General features: G+C 41.7%; 1 protein-coding gene across 1 annotated transcript in view; it reads left to right on the forward strand.

The window, feature by feature from the left end:
- The window catches only part of TMEM108 (transmembrane protein 108), a 205,226-nt gene that overhangs the window by 68,883 nt on the left and 108,636 nt on the right, over positions 1 to 27,707 (forward strand). The gene's annotated exons all lie outside the window — the stretch shown is intronic.

Genomic DNA, 27,707 nt, shown 5'->3' on the forward strand with positions numbered 1-27,707 from the left:
AGTGCTATCACCCATAGGGCCAGATGCACTAAGCTTCAAAAGTGATAAAATGAAGAGTGATAAACAGTCAGCCAACCAGCTCCTACCCATAGCTGCCTACCCTCCTGCATTCCACAGGAGACTCCCTGAATTAGCAGCAATCTCCCTCTCTCCCTCATTAGTCTAGCAATCTCCCTCCTTTCACCTAGCCCACATTACACTGTTACATTTTTGGGGAAAAAAGGAATGAGAGATAGATACAGTTACATTGAATCATCAGCACCATTTCTCAGCACTTTACCAAGTACAGATGGAGCCGGGCTCTTCTTTGCAGGGGATGGCGATGGCGATGCCATCCGCCATCCCCCGCCACCCACCATCTGTATTTGTATTTACTTTTGCACGGATCCCCCGGGTCCCCGCCCGCCTCCTGAAGCGGAAACGGACAGGGTCCCGTCACCCCGGCGCACGGACACTGAGACGCGCGTGCGCGTGAGACGTCACGCACGTCTCAGATGGCGAGCCGGGCTGCTGGCGGATCGCCAGCGGTGACGTTCTGGCGATTCGCCAGCTAAAGGGAGCCCGGCTCCATCTAATATCTCTTACTAAATGGGGCTCATCTACATTTGTATATAAGTAATATTAAAAGATTCCTCTCAGATGTAGCAGTACACACCCACGATTCAAGGTGCCACTTTTATCATCTCTTTTCACAATCTCTCCATATATGTAACTAGACACACCCTTTGGGAGGAACATGAAACGCCTCCTCAGTGGGGAGCTTTGCAAAATTCTATTACCAAATAAAATCTCCCTGAAACTAGTTGTCAAAAGTAGGCAAGTATGCTCCTACCTGTCATGTCACAGACTGTGTTTGAAAAATGTCAGACAGGAGCTGATTGGCTGGATGTTTATTCTTCTCCATTTTATCACTCAGTGCATCTGGCCCCTTGAGAGAGCTGTTTGGAAAAAGTCTAGAAAAAAAATGCGCTGCAGAGGTTTTGTACATGCGTGACTACACTGCAGAAATTTGCACACGCGCAAACAGGGCTTTTTTGTGCATGCGCAAATCATTTGATTACTTTTTCTATCTGATTCTTTTGATTCAGTGGTCCGTCAATGATGTATGCATGGCTATAATTGGATGGTGGGCTCAATGATGTATGCATGGCTATAATTGGATGGTGGGCTTCTGATGTCCATCCCTAGAAAGGGGAGCATGTAAGCAGCACAGCATCAGTCCTAAAGTTTTTATGCAAAAATTGTTACATTGGTCGAATCAGCAACATATATTTGTTTTGTGGGATCGGTCAGGTGCATAGGCATGCTCATTGCCTATTTACTGTTACTGTAGTTTTGAATTAAGAGACAATATTAAACACCAGGTACAGTTTTAAGAGTTCTGGGTGCAATAATATTGGTCCCAATTTCCAATATTTTTTTTAGCATTCAGCAATATCAGTGGAAAAAAAAATTGGATTTAAAATTGTCACTATGTAATACGCTGTGAGTTTTCAGAAGCAGGGAGATTTCGGCAATCTTAGCTTCATATTTAGGGATCTATTTATGAAACAATTTCTGCAGCTGTCACAAATATTATTTCTCCATGGAATGTAAGAAGGAGGGATCACAGCAGGTATCTTTAATACCTGTTATGATCCTTCCATTGTTGCGAGGGAGTGTGGCTTGGGTTGAGCAAGAGCTCAAGGAGTCACAGAGGCCAGAGGGCATGCTGCTGGCCCCCTCTCTTGCCTCCGACGATGCTTCGGAGAATGGAAGCCAGGAGATGCTGGCAGCAAGGTCACAGAGTCCCTGTCCACGGCGGAATTCCAAAAATGGAAACCAATATGACACTCGAGGTCATACTGGACCTCTAGTGTCTGTCAGGGAGCGCGGTGTGTGTACAGTGCTACCCATAACTGCGGATTCTGTGAGCACTGGCGTTCTCTTAGAGTATAACCCCTGGCAATGAGCATGTAACCCTTGTAGGTAAAATTTTAAAAAAATAATGTAAATAATGTATAAGAAACTTTTTTGGCTGTAAGGGCACACATTTCTAGTGGCACATGGTTCACTTCTATAAAAAGCCGCCATATTTCCATTTCAAATGCGGCACCAGCCACCAGCCAATTTGAGCTTGTGTACCGGCAGCCAGGGTTAGTGAGTGGATGCAGGTGCGCAAGCTCAGATTGTCTCGTGATCCAGTGCCATATTTGAAATTGCTGCCGGACAAAGCAAAAATGTGGGAGAAGCGTGCACTGCAGGGGCCATAATGTGTGTAAGTGGTACTAGGCCATAAGTGTCCGATGTATCAAGCATCAAAAAGTGCTAACATGGCGAGTGAAAAACAACCAACCAATCAGCTCCTATCTGGCCCTAGATGGGGCATCATGCGTGTAAGTGGCACTAGTGTGGACATTATGTTTGTTAGTGGCATTACAGGGGGCATAGGAGTAAGCTGCCCATTTTATAAGGGGGTGCACCATTGGAGAGGTTTGTCTATCACCACATATGGAGTGTGTCCATTACCACCTTCTGAAGGTTACATATTTATGTATATGGACTTCTGCCCATTAGAATTTATAGCACACACCGTAATGCCTATTACATTTATACCACACAGCAAATTAGTAGAAGTTGGCTTTGTATTTCTACTTTCGATTCCGATGCCAGGGGCTGCACATCTTATCAGAATTGGATGCAGCAAAACAGTGCGATTTGCACTAACTTGCTATCGACTTTGACTATATAGTCAAACTCGATAGCCCAAATCGCACCGTGTGTACACAGCTTTGGACTCCGGTAAAAGTTGATAATTGCACCAACTGGACACATGAAGCATGTCATCTGATAAACCCTGTTCACAGGATGGAAAAATAGCTTTATGTATTGAGCTGTCATTCTGTATAACTACCCGGATCCTCCAGGGACAATATTTCAAAGTAGATTGTACTGTACAATACTATACTTTCTTATCTTTCTTTCTATAAGATTGCATGTCAGTATATGTGTACATAATCTCACAAAAATCAGATATCTCTAAAGAATGGAACAAATAGAGCATACACTAACAGGTATCTCTCTAAAATATAGATTGCATGGTACAGCAAATCCAGACAGCTAGCTACGTTAAACTCTGATAGTTTTACACATGTTTTAGGTCACACTGTTACGGCCCAGCGGAGCTGCCTGAATAAGAGAAAGGTGCTACATCTCAGAGTTTCTGTTATTTTCCTGTTTATTTTATTTAGTGGTGAGCACTTTACCATGAGTAGCTCTGCTCTGCAGTTGGGTGAGGTGCTTACCATATATAGACCAATAAACCTGTTGGCTGCTACGTTGTTCAATCAGTATAGCTTACTATACTAGAAACGTGATAGAGCCACAGTGATTGGATGTATTCCATATTTTCCCATATTTTTTAGAACAACTTATAATTCCACTCATGGAGATATTGCCTATTCTTTCATCTGCTGCATAGTTATCTGTAACATACATTGGGCCAGATGTATCAAGCTTTAAAAGTGATCAAATGGATAGTGATAAACAATCAGCCAATCAGCTCCTATCTAACATTTTTCAAACCCAGCCTGTAACATGGCAGATGGAGCTGATTGGCTGGCTGTTTATCACTCTCCATTTTATCACTTTTTAAAGCTTGATACATCTGGCCCATTGTGTTTTGCTAGTTTATGTGTTGTATTCAATTTCTAACATCAAGGGCAAAACCATGCCTTGTACGGGATTTCCCCTTTAGAGAAACGTAAAAGTCAGGGCAGCATCCTGCACTGTCGCCGAGCTCACATGGCATCACATCCCGCGCAGGGACTCAAATAATGATGCTTACTACAGTGTAACCTATAAATAATGATAGTATTATTTTGAATAAAATGTATTTTAAGCATATTGTTGTGTTAAGTATCTGTATGGTATCAGAGATTCTATGTGGTTGTGGCTCCTGTTTTCTTACTAAAATGTAATTAAAAGATATTTATTATTATTGTTTGCAGTTGTAACTTGCATCTTAACTGTTGGGATTTAGGTACACCAACTTGCATAGCAACCGTTGGGTTTTAGTTACATCAACCTGCATCAAAACTGTTGAGTTTTAGGTTAGCTAACTTGCTTTGTAACTGTTGGATTTTAGTTACATCAACTTGCAGGATTACTGTTCAGTATACCCACTTTTGAATCAACTGTTGGGTTTTACTGTATGTACAGCAACTTGCACAGTAACTGTTGGGTTTTAGTTACAACAACTTTCATGGTAACTGTTGAGTTTTATGTACACCAACTTGCATAGTAACTGTTGGTTTTTAGTTACACCAACTTGCATGGTAACTGTTGGATTTTAGGTGCACCAGCTTGCATGGTAACTGTTGGGTTTTAGTTACACCAACTTTCAAAGTAACTGCTGGGTTTTGGTTACACCAACTTGCGAAGTAACTGCTGGGTTTTGTTACACCAACTTGTGAAGTAACTGCTGGGTTTTAGTTACACCAACTTGCGAAGTAACTGCTGGGTTTTAGTTACACCAACTTTTGAAGTAACTGCTGGGTTTTGGTTACACCAACTTGCATAGTAAATGTTGGGTTTTGGTTACACCAACTTGCATAGTAACGGTTGGGTTTTGGTTACACAAACTTGCATAGTAACTGTTGGGTTTTAGGTACACCAACTTGCATAGTAACTGTTGGGTTTTAGTTACACCAACTTTCGAAGAAACTCCTGGGTTTTATTTACACCAACTTGCATAGTAACTGCTGGGTTTTAGTTACACCAACTTTCGAAGTAACTGCTGGGTTTTAGTTACACCAACTTTCGAAGTAATTGCTGGGTTTTGGTTACACCAACTTGCAGAGTAACTGCTGGGTTTTGTTACACCAACTTTTGAAGTAACTGCTAGGTTTTAGGTAAACCAATTTGCACGGTAACTGTTCGGTATTAGGTACACCAATATGAATGTACAGCCATGATTTGAAAAAAAATATATTAAAGCCAATGATGAATGAAACCCTCAAAAGCTAATTTTGAATGAGGGTGAGCCACTACTTTCAGACTGCAAGTTCGGAACAAAATGCAAAGAATGCAGTGAAGACACTTTTGGGTGGCATCAACTGAACACAATTCTAATGGCCTTTCAAAATATGCTACATTTTCTGAAGTTAATATTGTCAATATATTTTAGAAAAGAGCTCTAAACTATACAGGACTATGTATTATTATCTAATTCATTATATAATTGTGCCCATGACTAAGCCGTTATGACATACATGTGGCTCTATTCATGTAAATACTAAGTAGTGTTTGTCTACATTATCAAGAAAATAAGCTCACCGTAAATGACAATGAAACAGGGTTCCCTGTGTACAAATCATAATAATTAATGTGATTGGCAGTGTAATCTGAGAAGTAAGATGTCAGGTAGTACTGCAGTTGCCTGTCTCTAGATGATGACATGATACGCTCCCACAGCAGGATAAATGAGTCAGTTGTGACATATTAATACTACTTAGTTATGTTATCCTGCTGTTTGTAATGATGTGTTGCTCGGTTTGCCATAGAAATGATATTCCCATTGTGCACAGGTTTTCAGTGTGTGGGATTGTGTGTGTTTCCCTGTCATTCCAAATATGAGTTAAAGTACATATTGGCCATATAATCTGTCTCAAAGTATTCTTCTTCTTCTTCTTCTTCTTCTTCTTATTATTATTATTATTATTATTTTAAGTCAAAATTTACTAGGATATTTTTTATTGAGGGGTAGATGTATGAAGCAGTGATAATAAAAGAGAAGTGTGCCAGAGGAGAAGAGGTCCATGGCAACCAATCAGCTGCTCTGTATAATTTTATAGTATGCAAATTATAGATATTATTTCAGTTCTGATTGGATGCCATGGGCCACTTCTCATCTGGCTCACTTCTCCTCCCTTACTGCTTCATACATCTACCCCTGAATTATAGAAACATGTGGTAATTATAGACTTCTACATTTGATACTTAAAATGCTGGAAGATGAATTGATGGAAACATTTTATTAATGATCATAATTTTCTGAGAAATTCAATTCAAAGTATGTTTCTTCATACTTATATACTGACTTTGTTTAAAATATATTCCAGTCAACTTGTATGTTGAATATTTATTAAATACATTTCCAACTCAAATCACTGACAAGTTAAGTGCAATACATTTTTCAGTAAATACATGAAAAAAATGTATTATACTAATATTTCCACCAGATAGATATAAGGAGTAAAGTGAGCCTACTTATTGCCCAATGATACTATAGAGAAAGCATAGCAATGTGGCTTGCAAATACAAAAGTCACATTACTCTGTACTCAGTATGTTTGGGTAATTCACACCTGATCGCATGGTTGTGAATTCGCGGCCGTCCGATCAGATCTGAATTAGCCGCATTGTCATGAAGTATAATATCCAAAGAATGGGGCGAAATACTGCAGAATTGGTTTTGGTCAATTGTACAGCAGCTCTAATGTAGGCTAATCTTTTCTGGGCAGTGTTGGACTGGGACATGATGTGCCCTAAAGGTGAATTAAATCACAGGTGTTCACTAAGGGGTGTGGTCAGTTGCAGGAGTGCAATCATCGAAGCAGAAAGGAGGAGCCATTTTTATAGGAGTGCCATAATATATTATAGGGCATGATTCAGATCCTGTTGCAAATAAAAAAAAAAAATTACATAAATGTACTGATGGCCTGTACATTGTGCATGAGCAGTAGGGGTATCAACGGACATAGAAGTGTGGCAGCTGTCAGTTGATTGACACTCTGCATCCATTTGGGTGTGGGGATTTGCTTTGTTTCACAAAATGAAGGTGTGTTTCCTCTTTTTTGTGTGGAAGTGAGGCCAGGGTCTCTGCATACTGTACTTACAGGTTAGAGGAGCAAGTGATGGGCTCCTCCAATCAGAGCTCAGACTATGCTCTTCTGACCTCTTAGCAAAGTCTCATTGGATTGACCCAGTAGTGCAGTGCGACTGTAACTGCCAGGCCCCATTGACTTGCAGCCTCCGTTGGGGAAGTCAAAACAGCCTGGATGACTGTCCGGCAAGTAACTGCACTACAGTCTGTACCCTGGTATCACAAATGGCGCAATCACCATAGGCTCCACCCTTCCATGGTTGGGGGCATGGCTACGAATCAGTGGATCCCACCAGGAATCTCCAAGACTCCTTGGCAGCCCAGTACAACCCTGACCCAGGAAAAGACAATACAAAATTTGAGGAAGCAATGGTATAAAAGAAAACCAAAAATGAGAGATTAAAAATACTAAATATTTACAAAACATTTATTCATCTAAAAATAAATACAGATATGGTTCATAAATAACAATCTAGAAAGAAACCATTGTTATCACAGCTGCATAGAGAAGTTAATTTGATTACACATATCAAACTGAAATTATTTCAACAGTATTACACTACAAATAATACTAAAACAATGTATTGCCACAACATCCAAGGAAGATATAAAATCCTTATTATGAGTAGTTCTTCTGAAACATTAAGGGGGTATTCAATCCGCCTATTCAATGATGTCTTTCCCGATAGCATTGAAGAAGTATCTCGGCAGAACGGAACCGACTTTAAAAGTAGTTGGACCTCTTTTGCAGACAACGTTTCGCCGGTCAGCAGGCAGGACATGAAATTCTGCCTGCTGATAAACAGGCAAGATCACCTTAGGGTCACTACAGTCAGGACATCCCGACAGTCCTGACCCAGGATTGAATACCCGGTACTTATGTAATATCTGGGCTCCCGTTTTTCTCATGAGACCGCGTCCCCTCGCGGGGCTCGCTGCGCTCGCCACGCTTCGGGCACGGTGGCTCGCTGCGCTCGCCACACTATATAAAATCAACTCCATGCGTAGTTGGATAGTAGGGGTATGAAAAAATGGGGTGCATTTAACATGGGAGCCCAGATAATACATAAGTACCGAATACCCCCCTAAATAGAGTAGCAGTAGAGTGTAGTAGTATGTATTGTAAGAGCAGACAGTCTAGAGAGTGGGCACAATTATAATTATATTTTTAGTTGGAGTGGACACGCGCCATTTATAGATCACTCCCCAATTCATTACCGGGGCTCTCTATACTCCTGACCACCACTGCACAAGTCCAGTGTCCAAAATCGCTCCATGAGCACAACATGTGACATTGCACTTATTTCTGAATAGCAGCTAACCACTAAATGAGCAATATCCGGTATATCTTATTTCCATCAACTCTACAGTATGTTTAGTTTACAGTGCATCTGGAAAGTATACACATCGCTTCACTTTTTCCAAATTTTGTTATGTTACAACAACATTATTCCAACTTTTGGGAGATTATACACGTTTTCAGGAGATTTTTGCTAATTTATTAAAAATAAAAATAAACTAAGAAATCACATGTACATATTCATATTCATATTCACAGCTTTTGCCATGAAGCTCAAAATTGAGCTCAGGTGCATCCTGTTTCCACTGATCAGGAGATGTTCCTGCAGCTTAATTGGAGTGCACCTATGGTATATTCAGTTGATTGGACATGATTTGGAAAGACACAAGCATGTCTATATAAGGTCCCACACTAGACAGTTCATGTCAGAGCACAAATAAAGCATGAAGTCAAAGGATTTGACAGTAGACCTCTGAGACAGAATTGGCCTGAGGCACAAATCTGGGGAAAGGTACAGAAAATATTTGCTGCTTTGAAGGTCCCAATGAGCACAGTGGCCTCCATCATCCATAAATGGTAGAAGTTTGGAACCAGCAGGAGTCTTCTTAGAGATGGCCAGCTGTCTAAACGGAGGTGACCAAGAACACAATGGTCGCGCTGTCAGAGATACAGCATTCCTCTGTGTAGAAAGGAGAACCTTCCAGAAGGACAAACATCTCTGCCAGAAGGACAACCATCACCAATCAGGCCTGTACTGTAGAGTGGTCAAAACAAAGGGAAAAGTAGACTTTGGTGCTGAGGCACTCTTAAGTTTAAAATGTAACTTTTATTAAATATGATAGTAAAATAATAATAACACACAGAGGCGGAGGGAAGGTGGAAAGCTCCAGCAATAGAGTCTACTTTTCCCTTTGTTTTGTTTTTACTAAACTAACCTGACTCTAGGGAACATCACCAACCATGTTATGACCCTCCACAGGGTTCACTTAGCTATGTTGGTTCTTGGTAAGCTATCATGTGAACATTGATCAAGATAAGTTACCACGGACAGCTACTGTGCAGAAACAAAATCTAATTGTTAGATACAACTGTAGGGTAGAGAGGCCAGATGAAAGCACTCCTTAGTAAAAACCACATGGCAGCCTGTTTGTATTTTGCCAAAATGCACCTGAAGGACTCTCAGACCATGAGAAACACAATTATCTTAACAGATGATATAAAGATTGAACTCTGTGAATATCAGGCGTCATGTTTGGAGGAAAACCGGCACCCATCATCACCAAGCCAATACGATCTCTACAGTGAAACATGGTGGTCGCAGTATCATTGTGGGGATATTTTTCATTGGCAGGAACTGGGAGACTAGTCAGGATAGAGGGAAAGGTGAAGCACTTACAGAAACATCCTTGATGAAAACCTGCTCCAGAGCGCTTTTGACCTCAGACTGGGGCAACGGTTCATCTTTCAGCAGGACAAAGACCCTAAGCACACAGCTAAGATATCAAAAGAGTGCCTTCAGGACAACTCTGTGAATGTCCTTGAGTGGTCCAGCCAAAGCCCAGACTTGAATCCAATTGAACATCTCCGGAGAGATCTGAAAATGGATGCGCACCAATGCTTCCTATCCTATCCAACCTGATAGAGCTTGACAGGTGCTGCAAAGTGGAATGAGAAAAACTGCCCAAAGATAGGCATGCCAAGCTTGTGGCATCTTATTCAAAAATACTTAAGGCTGTATTTGCTGTAAAAAGGTGCATCAACAAAGTATCCAGCATAGGCTGTGAATACTTTTATACATGTGGTTTCTTAGTTTTTTATTTGTAATAAATTTGCAAAAATCTCCCCAAAAAGTTTATATACATTGTCATTATGGGGTATTGTGTGTAGAATTTTGAAGGGGGAAATGTTATTTATTCCATTTTGGAATAAGCGTAACAAAATATGGAAAAAGTGAAGCGCTGTGAATACTTTCTGAATGCACTGTACGTACCAATCTCAATGATTAATGTACTGTACATGTTAGCATAACAAGGGGAATTAGGACAAAGGGGCAGCACAGTTGCTATACCAATGGCACCCTAACTTGCGTTATGTATGATGGGGTTGGGAGATGCTAGCCCAGGCTGCAGAGATGCTCTAGTATGACTCTACACATTACCAAAATGTCTAAGTTGCTGCATCCTTTCAGCAGTCTTTATTAAATAGCACTTTAAATGAGTTTCTGAAGCTGATAACAATAAAAATAAACAGTGCTGTCTTTGTGATATAAATAAAAATGCTTGATTATTCTTAAAAAAAATATAATCTGCATATATTTACCGCTGTTTTAAAGATAGTTCTATATTTCATAGTGTTTTTTGTCTAACCTAAACTAAACAGTGTTGTTTCATTGTTTCTTTTGCAAATAGTTTTGTCAGCCAGACTTTTGAAGCATGACAATCCTACAGTATATCATACTTGTCGACTTCTTAAAACTCCTCTCCGGGAGAAACTCGGAGAGGAGTGAGAGGGGGTGGGAAGACACTACGGTTTGGGGGCGGGGCAAGGCTGACGTCACTAAGCCCCGCCCCACGACTGGCAGCTGCAACAATTTGCGGGTCCGTGGGTGGTGGGAGAGGCTAAAATGACGCGAATCACATCATTTTAGCCCCGCCCCCTCCCCGCGGACCTGGGAAATTCGGGGGTTTATACCACGGCAAAAGGGGAGCCGGGGCTGTAGCAAAAATGCGGGAGACTTGCCCACCTTCCCAGGAGGGTAGGCAAGTATGCCCAATATGCAGGGTTGCCTACTTTTAAAGTCTCCACAGGGGAGATGCAGGGGGTTGCTCACCTTTCCGGGGGGCCGGGTGGTTACCTGATTTTTGGGAGCGTCCTGGCCCATCCGGGAGGGTAGGCAACCCTGCCTATTTGGGATACCTATGAAGCAGATGGAGACAATCACTTCCTGTGACTTTCTTGAGCAGAGTTTGAGAAAAACATTTCCCAATCACCTAACAAATGGTTGTGCAGATTAGCCCAAATGTATGGACACAGATTCATACTAAACAAAATATGATGATTATGTGGTTTAATGACAGTACACAGTGGTTGTCACAGATGTGCAATGATTACATAGCAGAATGAGATCTCTATCCAGCCTGTCTGGTATGCTTTAGTAATGGCAATAATAAATTCTGAAAATTCCAATAAAAAAAATGAACACTTTGCAAGACAACAAGCCACATGTGCTTATTTTCAAAATCACATAAACATAGGAAATGCAAAACATAATATGTTCTAGATGTCGGTTTTAATACTGTTGCTATGACAATGGAGAACTTGTGGTATTTTACTTAGGCTTGCCAAGGCATTTGGGCTGTCTTTGTAACTTTGGGCCCAATTCAGGTTGGCTTGGTAAGCTGCGAACATCCAGCCTGAGACGCCGCCCGCCCCCGATTACCCTCGGTAATATATGAGGGGATGTGTAATGAAAACACATCCCCTCACATGCCTCCACTGCTGGAGAAGTCATTCAATGGTTGCCGACCATCAAATGCTTCCTCCTGCCTTCGCAAATAGAAGTCAGTGAAAACTGACTTTTATTTGAATGCGGCTGGAGGAAGACTGGGTTGGCCCCCAGTAGGCATCGGCCCACTTGCGTACCCATGGGAATGCCCATAAAATGCTGGGTGTTCCCATGGGCGACCGTATCTTATATCTCCCAAGATGCATATGCATTGTGTGGTGCATGCCCAGTCCTTTGGCACATGCACAGTCAGCTGTTAATTAAAGGATGTGTCCACATTTGGGCTTGCTTCCACTTCAGACTCCATAAATACTTTAATGACTTTAGCCCATCTATTTTCCATTACCATTGCGTTCATCTTTAAAGTTCTAGGGGCTACACACAGGGCGACACTGCTCAGCAAGATCAGTCAGTGCACAGCTCTGCACAGCAATATGTCAGCGCTGTGCGCTGAGCGATTTGTAAGGGCCAGTGTTCTCTGGCAAGAACACTGGCCCTGACTGGTGATCTCACTAGATTTATCGCTGGGCAATAGCGACGTGAGGGGAGTGGGACACGCATTGCTATCGCTAGGGCCCCCCTTATAAGGAGCATTGTCTAAGCGATCTGGTGAGATCACTTACAAAGTGCTCTGAAATCTCCCCATGTACAGGTCCCATTAGCGTGTATATTGTTACTCTTTATGTACTGTATGTAAGGCCAAAACAGAATGAAAAACTATTGAGACGTTTTATCAAATTGTATTTTTAGTTTTTTTTTTATTATTATTAATAATAATAATAATAATAAAATAATAATAATTTTAATTATATAGCATTCTTTCTCCAACATGACTTAAGGCGCTTAGATGGCTAGTAGTGCAAAGGTAATTCTTTTATTACAAACTAAATGAGTTATTTAGTTAAGCTGACTTCTTAAAAAGGCCGAAATACCAACCTTGAATGCTTTTCAGCTGTGCAGCTTTAAATCTATATTCCTTTGGTATTTGCCATGCTTGAAAAGGATTTTATAATGGCCTCTAATTAAGACAAACCCCAAAATATTCCATGCTTTTCATCTGGGATTGGAAGGTAGAAAAGAAAGGTCAAGAGTGAAAATGAGTCTTTAGGGCAAACAGCTGTTCCTGTTTTAGAAAAGCAGCCTGTAAATGTCTCTTCTGCCCATACTTGGAGCAGTCCCTTTAAAGATTCACTTTAGAGGAACTAAATACCAGGGAACAAAATCTTCAATCATAACTTCATAACTACATCAATCCTTAGGTTTCTACAGAATATGAAATCAATGTTTTCCTTTACTTCCCAATTAATAATTTTCCATGTGACGTTTTAGCACATTTCCTGTTTAAGGTCCTTTTGATGCAGGCAACGACTTAGAGCTGTGACCAGATACTGAAATGAAGCATTTGGCTTGGGATAGTGTACATATTACAGGAACAATGATTGTATCGGCTTCAAGATGATCAGTTATATTTGGTGAAAAGGAGACATACATTTAAATTATAAGCAATGAATTTAATCAATAAAGTGGCATTTTGCTGTAGAAGACACAGTCCATGTGTTGTGCGTTTCCTGATGCAAAGCTGATCGTAAGTCCTCTGCATTGCCTGCACAGAAATAAATACAGAGCGTTATGCATCTATTACATCTTTGTGGTCATACCACCACTATCCATATACTTGATTTTTATAATCACCAAGGAGCACTTACATCAGTCAGATTCATCCACACATCGAGGTTACTTTACTAAGATGGGAGTTCTATTTATGATGGGATGTTGCCCATAGCAACTAATCAGATTCTATCTATTATCTAGGAGGTGCTAAATAAATAAGAAATAGAATCTAATTTGTTGCTATAGGCAACATCTTATCTTTAATAGAACTCCCATCTTAAGGTGCCCATATACTGCCTGCGACGTCTCGCAGCAGTGTACGGACACCCGATACTCTGCGAGCCGCCAGGACATTCCCGGCGGTGGGGACGCATGCGATCCGTTGTGATGGATCGCATGCGTCCCTGCTTACCGCCCGCCTCGCCGCCTGGAGGAACGAGTGGTCGGACGGCCTGCCGTTACGACCTCCTGGTCGGGTCCAATGCGCACGGGACCGCGTATTGGACCCAACGGCATTTCAGGGAGAGGCGATTTGGTCCCATGAGAGGCGATTTGGTCCGAAATCTGACCAAATGGCCTCGATGTATCCAACCGCATTCCAATACTAATCACATATACTTTATACTAACATATGTGATTAGTATCACAAAGGGCAGATCTCCCAATAAGAGCGTGCAATGAGTGCCAGTCCCTGGACTTCTGGGGTTATGACCCGGGAGTCCATCTGTGCATGCAAAGTGATGCAACGGCTGCATGGGATGCTGGGAGGGATCCGATCAGATACCTATGAAAGCACCAATGCAGATAGAAGCCCATGGGCTTGAATGTGATGCCAGCTTTTGCCCTCTGCGTCGAAAACCCGGTATCTGGTGCTTAGTACATACGAGAAGTGCGGTAAGACCCCAAAAAACTGTTTTTTATTGCATTTTCCAATTACTGCATCCTGCCCGGGCTCTCAAACTTGGTCCTCAGGACCCCAAACAGTTCACAGGTCACTTCAGTGAGTCGCACCTGTGCACTTGCTAGGTGACCTTGAAAACGTGAGCTTTTTGTGGTACTGAGGACCGAGTTTAAGAACCACTGTCCTAACTTAATGTGATGACATTGAGCCATAAATGGTGTGCAGGCATTTTAGAATTTAGAATTAATTTCCCATTATCCCTTTAAACAGTTGGTAGTTGGGGATCTTCAACTATCATTTCACTTGCCCATTAGTCTAATTATAAAATGAATGTATGTACAGTACGCTGGCTAAGGGGTAAATGGGCCAGATGTACTAAGCTTGAAAAATGATAAAATGGAGGGTGATAAACCACCTACATGACATTTTTTAAACACAGCCAGACACGGCAATGAGAACTTGAATGGCTGCTGGTTGATCACTCTGCATTTTACCACTTTTCAAGCTTAGTACATCTGGCCTAATGTATTTAGTATGTACAAAATTCAATTGAGAACAGATCTGTTTTTGTAATTGATTACTCAAGACTTGCTAAGCTAATTTTGTTTAAAACACATGGGACATTTTGCGCAGTAAATTAATTCTGCCAGTTTAATGTCTCCGAATGTTCAAAAAGTGTTTTGCAATTTTGTGCCTTCTCCTGCAATTATCCCAGAATAAGTCCTGAAGGAGAATGAGGAATGAGTAGGAGCTTCACATGACTGGAGTTTTCTTCCTTTCATGTGTTTGGATGAAAGGTTTCCCAGACATAAAATTAAGTGCATTTGCATATGTTATAATTAGTGGTAGTTTATTTGCCATGCAAATATTAACATACTGTATTCCTAAAGAACAGTTTCTTGCAAATATATGTGGTTTAGGTAAAGGCAAATGCAAACTTTTCTTTTTATATTGTTTTTTCTTTCATTTTTAAACATTTGCAATAGATACAGTTCATGACATTTCCTGAAATAAATAAATTGAAATATCCATGATGAAAACAACTTCCCATACTGCAGCAGAGCTACATTGGTATGTGAACTAAGGCCCTTATTCTGGCGAATTATGCAGCCTTGCGATTCCACCAGCCACCGCCCGCACAGTGGCTACCTGCAGTATTCCTTTTCTTTAGACAGTTTTTCCTGGTTTGTGATTGGAAGATACTGTGACTAGTTTGACGCAACCAGCAAACATGACAAAGACCAGTGACCCCTTCTAAATGATAAGGGTATGACACAGTTCGAAATAAGGCATCATTTGTGGATGGGTGTGTTGAAGAGAGTGGCCGCATACTTGGTATTAGCATATTATTGCACAGCTGCTGCATATAATGTTTGCAGCAGTTGTGCGATAACATCCGCACCTGAATCAGGCTCATACAGTAGCTGCTGTGTATTTATTGCTATGCCTCTTTTAAATAGACAGTTGCACCAAATGAAACCAATATCAACAAGGTTCCTTCCTATACATGGGTATTAATATGTGTAATTTAAAACACATTGTAATGCCTGCTAAGATGAATTTAATGCTTGTACATAGACACTTTCTGCCTTACACTTGTTACACTTTGCTTCACCTTAATTTCAATGCTGCCTACAGCGTTCATGAGTATTATTAACTAACCGGTAAAATACAATATACTTTATGGTAAAGCTCATTAAGTACACAGGACACTAGGCTGCAGGGAGGCTCCGACAATGCTCTGTAAATAGAGGACAAAGGACAAGATACAGCTCCATAAGCTTCTTTCAGCAGAAGCAGTCAGTGTAGCTGTAAATTGGTTTACTAATGTTATCACCTAACAATGTTCTTCTTACAAAATAATAAAATCAAAGGTGCAACCAGTGAAGCTCTCTGCAGAAAAAGTCACAAAGCACCCATTCTACACATATATATATATATATATATATATATATATATACTGTATAATTATTTATTAACATTATATTTTATATAGCGCACACATATTCCACAGCGCTTTACAGAGAATATCCCTACCAAAGTGGAGCTTACATCTATATTCCCTACCACATATACACGCACACAGAGACATTCTAGGGTTAATTTGTTGGGAGCCAGTTAGCCTACCAGTATATTTTTTGGGATTGTTGGAGGAAACCGGAGTACCCAGAGGAAACCCACGCAAGCAAGGGGAGAATATGTAAACTCTGCATAGTTAGGGCCACGGTGGGAATCTAACCCATGACCTCAGTACTGTGAGGCAGTAATGCTAACCATTATACCATCCGTACTGTGTATTGCTCACATTATAAAAACTCTCTTTATAGATAAAAAAAAAAGTAAGAACTCTGTGCTATTACAATCATGTATTAAAAAAGGCCTATCAGTCAGGCTTATTTATCTGCAATCTATACCATCTTGCAAATGGCCAGATAAACAATAGGGAAGATGGTACTGCAGCCACAGACCTGCACATATGAATAGGCCCATCATCATCAAGCCCCCGCCCCCCCAATAATTTACCGCTGCGGGCAGGGAGATTCGGGGGGAGGGGGGTGCCGCCAGTATTCAGGAGGGTTGCCCACCTTTCTGGATTTTCGGGAGCCTCCCAGCCATTCTTGGAGGGTAGGCAACCCTGTATTAAACTTGTTCATTTTTCCTGACAAAACTATGCAATTTTTCTGCTTTCACATATTTAGGGCGCAATGTACTAAACAGCGCTTCTGCAGTGTGTTACATCTCGCCACTTACCGCAACTATACTTATTACACATGTCTATCTACTCATGTGGGACTTAGTACATACCTTTCAACATTTATAGAATGAGAGTCAGGGTCCTTGCACTTTGTGGCCATGATAAATGGGGTGTGGCTTCATGAGAATGCCACAATCGCGAGCCACAATGCCACAATCACACCCCTGTTTTCATCACAGGGGGCAATGCCCCTAGTCCCTCTGATATTCAGAGTAGCAAGTGACAAAGGAACTCCCAAATCATACTTACCTAATTTCTGGGGTGGAGCCACATGAGTGGCCACTTGTTTGTGGGTGTGGCCAGAGCGAACGTGCTGCTTTAGCCATGCCCCTGACATGCAATGCCCTTTTTAAGGCATTGCAATATGGTGGGTGGTGCTAAAATGGCGCGACTCACGTCATTTGACTGATGGACACCCCCCCCCCCCGGTGTCACGGGAGCCGTGCGGCTTTCCAGGAGAGTTGGCCTTCTTTCCGGGGGGGCTGGGAGGGGAACCCGATTTTCGGGACCCTCCCAGCCATTTTGGAAGGGTAGGCAACCCTGTCCCAAATGCCCCTCCCCCACTGCTGGTCACTGCTGCCTACAAGTGGGACAGTGGGATAGTCCCAACAATACAGGACTGTCCTGTGAAAATTTAGACAGTTGAGAGGTATGCATATGGAAGATGCAGCCAAAAGCCAGAAAACAGTTTTGGTTTAATTTTCATTTTAGTACATCCCACCCTTGAGAATACAGTAGGGATGTTAATGTAGGGGGTTGTACATAATCACATGGTTCTGGCCACACCCAGCACTGGTCACAATGCCTCCATTTCTCATTATTTAGCCCATGTGGCCGTCAATCTGGCTCTGATCTTGTGATCTACATTGTACAGTAAATGTGAGCAGTGGTATTCATACATACAGACAGTAATTGCATGCTGATGTGCCTGTGCCGTGCATAATAAATGAGCATATGTTTCAGAAATTCTCGGTGTATGTAAAACAGTTCACTAATCTCAGGCCACTAAATTATGATGCTTAGTGAAATGCAAATTGCTCCTATGGGAACATTTCAAACTGCAAGTGGGTTTTCTTTAATTGCAAGGAAATAATTTTTCCTGTGGACGTCATGCTACATTTCCTTATCACATTGCTGCTTAGTAAAGAGTTGTAGCCCAGCATACATTTATGTTCGTACGCTATATCAAAACCAGCTGCAATAACCAGCTCATTTTTAGATAAGTCATACAATCTGTATATGGTATATGCTAGAGATGGCCATCGAGCATCGATGATTTATAATCATCCATGGTTTATTGCCAATGCAAAATCCTTGTTCCATTGATGGGGAGAACTATGATGGCTTATGTCCACCCAGGGGGGCATTTGCATGAGAGCCCTGCTAGGCCAATGGCTAGATGAGGCCAGGTGATTTTTTTTTTCATTATGACTTTTTTATAATGTAACTGGTGAGGTAGGAGTGTGCAGTAAATGATGGTGGTTGAGGGTAAGTGAGGTTAGTTATGCTTTGGCTGTCAGGAGGTCCCAACATAAAGGGTGCAATGAAATTAATGGGGTCAGCCGATAAGGTTGTCCCCTGCCTCAATTGATGGCACAACCTAATGTTTTTGTGTGTATTTTTTATGTTTAACAAAAGATTTGAAACATGAAGCACATCTCAAACCCCAACACCCACAAAGCACCGCCCATGTGTTCTGATTGGCCCACTGTACAGTCAGTGGAAGAAATGGGATGACTATCGGTTGTAGAACCTAGAAAATGGTCATACATTTACATAGTTGACAGCCATTGATGGTAACTTACCACATCACCCTTGATGGTAACCATTCATGATAACCACACCGATTGCATCTCCAGTTTATGGACACAGAAATTAATTATTTGGGCATATAAGGGCCATCACGGATTTTATCAGAAGGTGTGGCTTATGCAATAATTAATTTCAGCATAGTCAGTGTTATATATTAAATGGTGTGGTATAAAAAGTCCACATGGACTAAATGTCAACAGGCAGCATGTCAACAATCTGACCTGGCATCCAACTCAATTATGGCATGCACAGCAGCAATGCTGTCCTATTTGATGGTGGACACAGGTCAGCTGCAGCACTCCTCATTTTCCAGGGCACTGAAATGTAGCAAATTACTGAACCAGAGTGATTCAGGACATTGCTTCATCCCCTAAAGCAGCTCATAGTTGGGAAAAACTCTCCTGTTGTAGCAGACTACTCTTGTAGTTGTAGCAGAACATAGCTCTCCAGTGGCCTGGGTTGAGTTCAATAATGTGTTTTTTAAGGAAGCAACCATGCTGACTTCTGCAGTGTGCAGTGCTGCTTATGTACGGTTCTGTGCCTTGACAAGAAATTTAGACAGAAATTACAGGTCAAATCCAGACTTTCAGGCTCTGTCTCTCTACTGTACCTATGCACTGCACATCAGAATACGTATTGCACACCTCTCATACTTTAAAGTTCTTCACTAATTCTCTATAACCTTTTCTTAATTTGATCCATTAAATGAAGATCTACACTGTTGTTACTCTACTACTTCTTCTATAGACCTTATTTTCTCATAAATAAAGTTAAGGCTGATCTCCTGTGTGTGATCCCTACCTAAACTAAAACCTGTAATCTTTCTCAATTTATCTTGATATTTTTCCATTAAAGTGATTACACCTATTAATAATATACAGTGAGTCGTGAACCAATTATTTTTTTAATTATTGTCCCATGTCTCAGCCCTCTTGCCCCTCTAAGTTGATTGGACTTGGCTACACAACCCTGACACAACCTTATGCTAGTTCTCATCTAAGTGTTTGCTTCTATGGGGCCTCTATTTAACTCTGTCTTTGTCTCTGTCATCTCTATGCAAATGACACCAAACTTACTTTCTTTCTCTAAATCTCACATCTGTGGACACACATTACTGCCATTTTGTCTTGGATGTTCTATACTCATTTTAAATTTCATATGTTTAAAAAAAACAATGTTTACAATACTATTCCCACCACCCGGCTAATAGTAGTTTTTTGGGTACTTGTGTATTTGCAGGGCGCCCAATTTGCATACGTACGCAGGCGTAGTGAAATCGCATCGCATGGCACATTTTGGTGCTGTGCAATGCTATGCGATCTCACTAGTTAATTTATTCACTGAACCCTGGCCACGGATCACACCGCATGCAAAATCGCATGCGATTTGGCGTGCGATTTAGCACAACACCCCCACGCTTCGGGCTCGGTGGCTCGCTGCGCTCCCCACACTTTATAAAGTCAACTCCATGCCGACGTGGATAGTGGGGTATGAAAAGGTCAGGAGGATGCGTTCCGTGTCCCCTCGCCACGCTTCGGGGTGACATGGATAGTGGGGGGATACACATAGACGTGTATACTGGGGGTGTTTTGCTAAATTGCATCACACGCAAAATCGCATGCGATTTTGCGTGCGATGCGATCCGAGGCCAGGGTGCAGTGAATAAATTAACTGCTATGCGATGCTATGCGATTTCACTACGCAGAATAGCCCACTAAGAAAATAGCTTAGTGGGCGCCCTTCAAATACACAAGTACCGTTTATTTGTCTGTCGGGTAACACAACAAACAAAACCTACTTTCAAACTCCCTTCCTATGTGTCTTGTTTCTTGATTCAGTATTGTAATGTCAGCGCCACTTTCAATCAATATCTAATTTATATATATTTATACATTTTTAAGCAATATTTTTCTGGATCCACAAGAAAACACAGTCCACAGAGGCTTCCAGTAAATATCTACTAAGGCATAATCCTTGACTAGTCATTAAATGGAACTACCTTTGCCTTGCCTCTGTGATATACAGAGCAAAATATCAGTTCAATAGGGGACAAAGCTTTCAATGTTGATCCTGATCCAATATGTGGAAAAGCATGGTAGTCTTCTATGGAAGAAACAAAGGTCCTCACAAACTAGGGGGCAATTAGAAATGAAAATAGTACATCCTGAGTTGTACTTGCTGACGATGACAAGGGAGATACATGTTGGTTTTGATATCTCACATGTGATACCCCACCCACTTACCCGACAGCTCCTAGTATGTATTGTATGTGATTCCATTCATGGCTGCGGGGTCCAATAGATCCTTGTGGCAGCCATGACGATCTCTGGCTCCAATCCGATGCGCACGGGACCGTGCATCGGATCAAAATTGGATTTGACACTTTTCATCTTATTTCTGGCCTCGGATGAAAAGGGCCCAAATCGCACTAGTGGATGGGCACCTTCAGTGTCACATAATGTCTGTAATAATCCCATTGTAAAACCAAACCAGCCAGTTATCACTGCCAACAATCGCTGCTGTAGTTATAGACTGATGGGAAAAGTACATATTAGTGTACTTAGTGATTTCTTCAGGCCACACAATATAAGTCAGTGGAGACTGACCTATATCTGTGTGGGCCTGGCTGAAGATAGGCCGGGCAGCTGACATCATGTGACATCAGCCACCCGCCCCCAGCACCCCGGGTTACGCGGCCATTAGCATGGGAACACAGATTTGTACTATTAATAGTACAGATCTGTACTACATAGTAAAAATCTAATGTGAAAACTGTAACCAACCCAGATCCAGACCCAGATCAAATAGGGGTTGAATAGAAAGTGAAATCTCACCATGTGTACGCACCTTAAAGATGCGTATACATGGTTCAATTCCGTTTTCAATAAAATTTCTATTAGATGGACTATTCGACCTGCTCTGAAATTTTTTTCTACTCATTTTCGATTTCCACTATTTTTCATTCGATTTGCATTAGATTTGCTATTAGATCAACACTGGCTTCGGGCAGGAGACGGACATCGAATCAAATGCTGCAGTGAACACATTAGATTTGCACTAGCTACTATTAGAGTTCCATTATATAGTCTTGGCTGCTTAGACTATTTATCTATTTGATTTACATTACACGGGAGCGTGCATTGGGATCGAATCTGCATCGCATGTAGAAAATCTATTTGATGCCCATTCGATTTATAGAAGCAAAATCGAATAGAAAAATATTGCATATCTCACTGTGTGTATGCTCTGTATAAGACTTTCAAGCTTTAATCAGAGTCATTTCAGCAATCAATGGCTTGTGTATAACAGAGATGTCATGTACTTTGCATTATTTTTTTTAAAACAGCTATATCTGCTTTTTACGCCTATGTTAAATACTTTTTACAGACTTGCTTTTTTGGCATCCTTTTAGCTTTCAGTCTTTGGTATGTGTTTATTTAAGCACAAGGTTTGATGGGAACTCTCTGAGCAATTACCGGAAGAAAACCTCATTCTTTTTGTTTGTACCTGTGTGGAATCCTGCAGCTAGCTGAATCCCCCCGCTGTGCCATGATGCCAGCTTCTCCCAGACAGACTGTACAGAGTGTATAAAAATTACACAAGAACATCAGAAATGGGATCCCGAGAATCTCAATAACTCAAGGGAAATCAGGATTATCAAAAACAATTTGCAATTTTATTTTGTAGTGTTTTTTTGACATCTTAATTTGATTAACAGAATTTCTTAAAGCCCTTCTCCACTAGTGCAATATGGCCATTTTTTATGTGATTCCGACGCATTGCTGCGATGGATCGCATAAAAAAATGCCACATCGCATGTCATTTACCTGCGATTGCAATGTGAGGCACGTTCCCTTGTGCCTCGCACCGCAGTGGCAGATCTCACTGGCTGCCACAAATATTTGTCGCAGCCTGTTAGCTAGGATCACATGAGATACATTTTATGCAAAAGGACCGCATACAATGTATCCTATGCAATCTTGTCCCCCGGGAGCCGCCAGGTGAGATTGCAGGGTATCGCATGCGAAGTACCGCATGTGATACCTCGCACTAGTGGATGAGGTCCTTTACTTTTCATACAATCCTATTTATAAGTCTGCTTATTCTTTATTTGCAATATGTACGGAACGTATGCAAATATGAAAATATACCAGTATCTTTGAAATAAGATTTACATAACATATCTAAAACATGTTTATAAACAAATGAAAATGTATAAGCACATAAAAGCAATAACATATCTCCAATCACACCATTTTTTTTTAATTAAAAACTATTCATTTACCATTTAGCCATTTGCTTTGTTGATTTACTGTTGCCCTCGTAAGTACAGCAAGTTTTCAAAGCATGACCGCATTCAATAATATATTTAACTTCACACCATGGTGGGTAGGCACAGGAATTGATTGCCATTTAAGTAACAAAGTAAGTCAGATCAACTCAGTAATGTTAAATAAACCACATTAATCATTGACAACCATTCTAGGGTATACCGAAACACATGCCTCTGTTGGGAAAGTGTTTTTTAGATTAACTATCTTGAATACATTAAAATATAAGGGGATTTTAAATAATGTTTGGTATAAAATGTTTTAAACTTTATGATTGTTTAGAAAGAGCCAACATTTATAATATACTTTAAAGTGATACAAAAACAAATAGTTTTCATACAGCTATATCAGTGGTTCCCAACCTTTTTTCTCTCCAGTACCCCTTGATTAGGCTTTTCATTTATAAGTACCACCTCCTCTCAATTTGAAATATCCATATCATACTTACGAGAGGAGTGGAAGTGAGCGGTCTGTGTGTCCTTATGTTTGTCCTTATATTTAAGGAGTAGCGGAGAATTAGTGTACGGTCAGGAATTGGGACCCTTTCTGTCTGACCGCTGGCTGTGTATTGTCTCCGGGGTTCCCACTTACGCCTGTAGGATTAATATCACTGCTTCCTTCACCCGTGTCAGTGTGGGGCAGATGAATGCTTTTTCAGAGAGTAATCCTCAGGGTCACATTTCCTGTGGATCCCACTGACACATGCGCATGTTCAGAATAGTAGAAATTTATTGGATAATTAAAAAAAAACAAAATTTCGAAGATTTATGAAAATAAAAGGTAAATCTTTTAATGTACTCATATATAATTAGTTGTATAATAAGTAATTTTGCATAAAGTCACTGTCATTGAAGTACTGTAGACTCTACGTGCCTCTATTGCAACAGTGGACAACAGGCAGCCATGGGGGGGGGGGAGTATGAACTTCCACTGAAGAATAAATCTATTGCCACTTAGAGGCGTCTGTTGTCTATTGGAAGGATGTATTGCCACTAGGGGGTGTGCATGGAATGTGTGTTTGTGTGTGTGTGTGTGTGTGGGGGGGGGGGGGGTGGTTAAAATATCACTGGAGGATCTATTGCCACTAGGGTAATTGGGACCAACATTATGGATACTGGGAATGCCACAATGGGGATCTCTTGCCTTTGAGTTATGAGGGTAATGCTTCAATCAAGACATAATGACACTGGTGGTAGTGGTCAGCTGTTAAAGTGGGGCATGGTGGGCCTATGCCTGGCCACAATATGAGTCTTTACACAGACAGTCTGTGGAGGGTGGAGCTAAGGGTATGTTTGATGTGGCTCGTCACACCTCTGCCAGCCCCCCTTGCACAGCCAGGACTCTGTACAGGCAGTGCTACTGCCTGCCTGATTTATGAAATGCCTTCCGTAGCATCGGCCACCAGCCAAAGAGATCTTGAGTACCAGCAGCCAATCACTATCCGTGTCTACCGGTACTCAAGCTCTCAATGGTGGATTCAGGGGGGGCACCCGGGCACGTGCCCCCTGTCATTTTGTAGCTAAGGGACAGGGCTTTCCAACGAGCCCAGCCCCGTGTCTCTAGCCCCCCGGGAACCAGAGATATCGCCTGGCAAAGCTGTAACGTTTTTTCCCAATAGGATTATATGGGACCCGTCAATTCCAACCCCCACCCGGTTCCGACAGCTGCCAGTTCCCCCCCCTAGCATCACAGAAGCTTGTGGTTGATCTAATTCAATTCCAAATCGCTGGACCTTCAATATGGTACCAGGCTGGTCCATATCGGTCAATCGGTTCCAGAGATATTACGTGTAAACTAATTTTTTTATTTTTGAAATGTAATTTCATGGCTGTTCATGTTCTTTGAGGGCAGATTACTCTGGAACCAAACATTCCAGTTTCACTGGACCAAAATCATTCAAAGCCCACTCAAAAGTTCTTCAATATGATACTTGTCTCATGTAAATAGATCAGTTGGTTCCCGAAGATATAGCCGGTTAAATAAGATAACTGGTTAAAGGGGGGGAGGGGTGGTTTTCTCTCCCCCTCACACCAGAAAATGCAGGGACTAGGCTGGTGTAAAAGGGGCCAACCTGGGAATGCATTTTCTGGTGTGAAAGGGGTATTATTTCAAATAGCCGGGACCTGCAGTGCTCTGAATACAGCCAGGCTCTGCCACTGTCAGTGGCTATCACTTCTGCCTGGCGGCTGTCCCCCATTTACCGCGAGCATGTATTCCCCTTGGCAATGAGCATGTAATCCCACATGGCTATGAGCATGGAACCTCCGGCAATGAGCATGGGACCCTTGGCAATGAGCATGTAGATAAGCAGCACTTATGTAGCATAATTTTTAATAGGCATTATGGTGTTTGACATAATACATAATGGACATAATGGCGTCTAACTTAACGTGTAAATGTTTAATGCGCGCCTTTGGTGGACAATGTTCCTGTTTATGAAACGTATTCTGAATTTTGGCTTAATCTGTGTGTCATTATGTGAATTCTGGCTCAATCCGTGTGGCATTATGTGAATTTTGGCTCAATCCGTGTGGCATTATGTGAATTTTGTCACAATTCGTGTGGCATTATGTGAATTTTGGCTCAATACATGTGGCATTATGTGAATTTTGGCTCAATCCGTGTGGCATTATGTGAATTTTGGCTCAATCCGTGTGGCATTATGTGAATTTTGACACAATCCATATGGCATTATGTTTATTTTGGCTCAATCCATTTGGCATTATTTGAATTTTGGCTCAATCCGTGTGTTATTATGTAAATTTTGGCTCAATCCGTATGGCTTGATGTAAATTTTGACACAATCCATGTGGCATTATTTGAATTTTGGCTCAATCCGTGTGGCATTATGTGAATTTTGGCTCATTACATTTGGCATCATGTGTAAGGGACAAGTATAACGGGGTCTAGTATTTTGTTGCATAATGTGTAGAAGTTGTATATGGTGTTGTACACTACACTCAAGGACACGCCCCCTGTTGAGTGGCCACACCCCATTTTCCAGAGCGCGCCTTCGGCGCGCGCACAACTACATCCTTCACTTTTGTCACCATGGTGGGCCTGCGTACTTTAAATGCCAGGGCCTATTTTTAATCCCATTCCCACCCTCTCTCTGCTGCTCTCTTAGCATGTACACTGGCACCACTAACACCGCCCCTCCCCCACCTAAACCCTCTTTTATCATGGTGCCCCCCCTGTCATTTTATCCTGGATCCGCCCCTGCAAGCTCTGTTTGGGGTAGGAGCTGAAGAGTATCAGAAGCGTGCTCTCTGCTGGAGATAAACAGAACAGGTGATAGCAGCAGATGCCTGGCGGTGGTGGTGGTGGAGTTTAGGACTGTGGCGGTTATTTCTAAGTGGCCCAGCTGGGAGCATTAAGTATATGGCACTACTGTGGGCATTAAGTGTATAAGCATCACTACTGGGGGCATTATTTCTAAGCAGCAGTACTGTGGGCATTAATTCTAAGTGGCATGGCTGTGCACATTATGTCTATAAGTGCCGCTTCTATGTGAATAATTGGCACTACTACTGTATGTGGTGTAATGTAAAATAGATTGTGCTACTATCTGGTGAATTAATGGTACTATTGTGTTGCCATGCCCCTTAATTGCAAGACCACATCCCTTTTTGTGTTTCATGCCTTTGGCGCGCATTGTCCTTTTCAGGTATATGGGGTAGATCAGAAATGTATAGTTTGCATGGGGGCGCCGAACACCCTAGCACCGGCCCTGGCTCCGCATTATGAGAGTGGGGGGAGGTGGCTAGGACATGGGTTCCACCACCTCTCCAGGACCACTTTAAGCACTGGTAGGGGTAATGCTACAAATGCAGACTTAGGGGGAAAAGTTAATACTACAGAGCTTCAAGACTAGAAAATATTTGCCAGCTATTTGTGTAAAGCAATATGAATATGTTTAGACCGATGCAGTTGTCAACAAGGGTGCTGCAAAGGTGTATATTTTTAGCTCAATCTACACATGTGAACTGATGTTTTCTATCATGGGGCATTTTAAAACAATAAGCAAACACTGAATTGTTAGATGTTGGGTTACAGCTTTTAGCACTGGTATATGATGGCTTGCTTTGCCTATTGCTATGTTAAAGGGTTTGGTATCTTCTTATAACATTGTTTTAGCTTTTTTACTGAGATTTATGTCAATGGTCACTCCTTTTTTGTATTGAATCAACACATGCAACCGTTATATAACATCCGAAAGCCATATCCCTTCAGTAACAACTAAGTTATTCCGGTTCTTGTGTAGTTTCACGTCACCACTTAAGTTGTCAGCGTAATCAGTCAGCATTATGCAGTTAGCATAGTCAATCGGCGTTGTGTCACAGCTTATAACATTGTGTGGGAACCATTCACCATTTTTAACCTGCCTGACATGACAGGTGTGAATGTGTTCCTGAACCACCCCCACTATCCACGTGAGCCCAAAGCATGGTGAGCCCCGCAAGGGGATGCGTAAAATGAGCCCCCTTTATGCAAGAGACACACTCTCTACCGAACCTCTAACCCTGACCGTCTCCTTGAAGCTGACATAGGCCGGGTTGCCGTACCCTGCAGCACAAATTACTGAGACGGACTTGCGTATGAGACGCTCATGCATCCCAGGCATATGG

The sequence above is a fragment of the Crinia signifera genome, chromosome 5, assembly GCF_055691185.1.
Source record: "Crinia signifera chromosome 5, ASM5569118v1, whole genome shotgun sequence".
Lineage (NCBI taxonomy): Eukaryota > Metazoa > Chordata > Amphibia > Anura > Myobatrachidae > Crinia > Crinia signifera.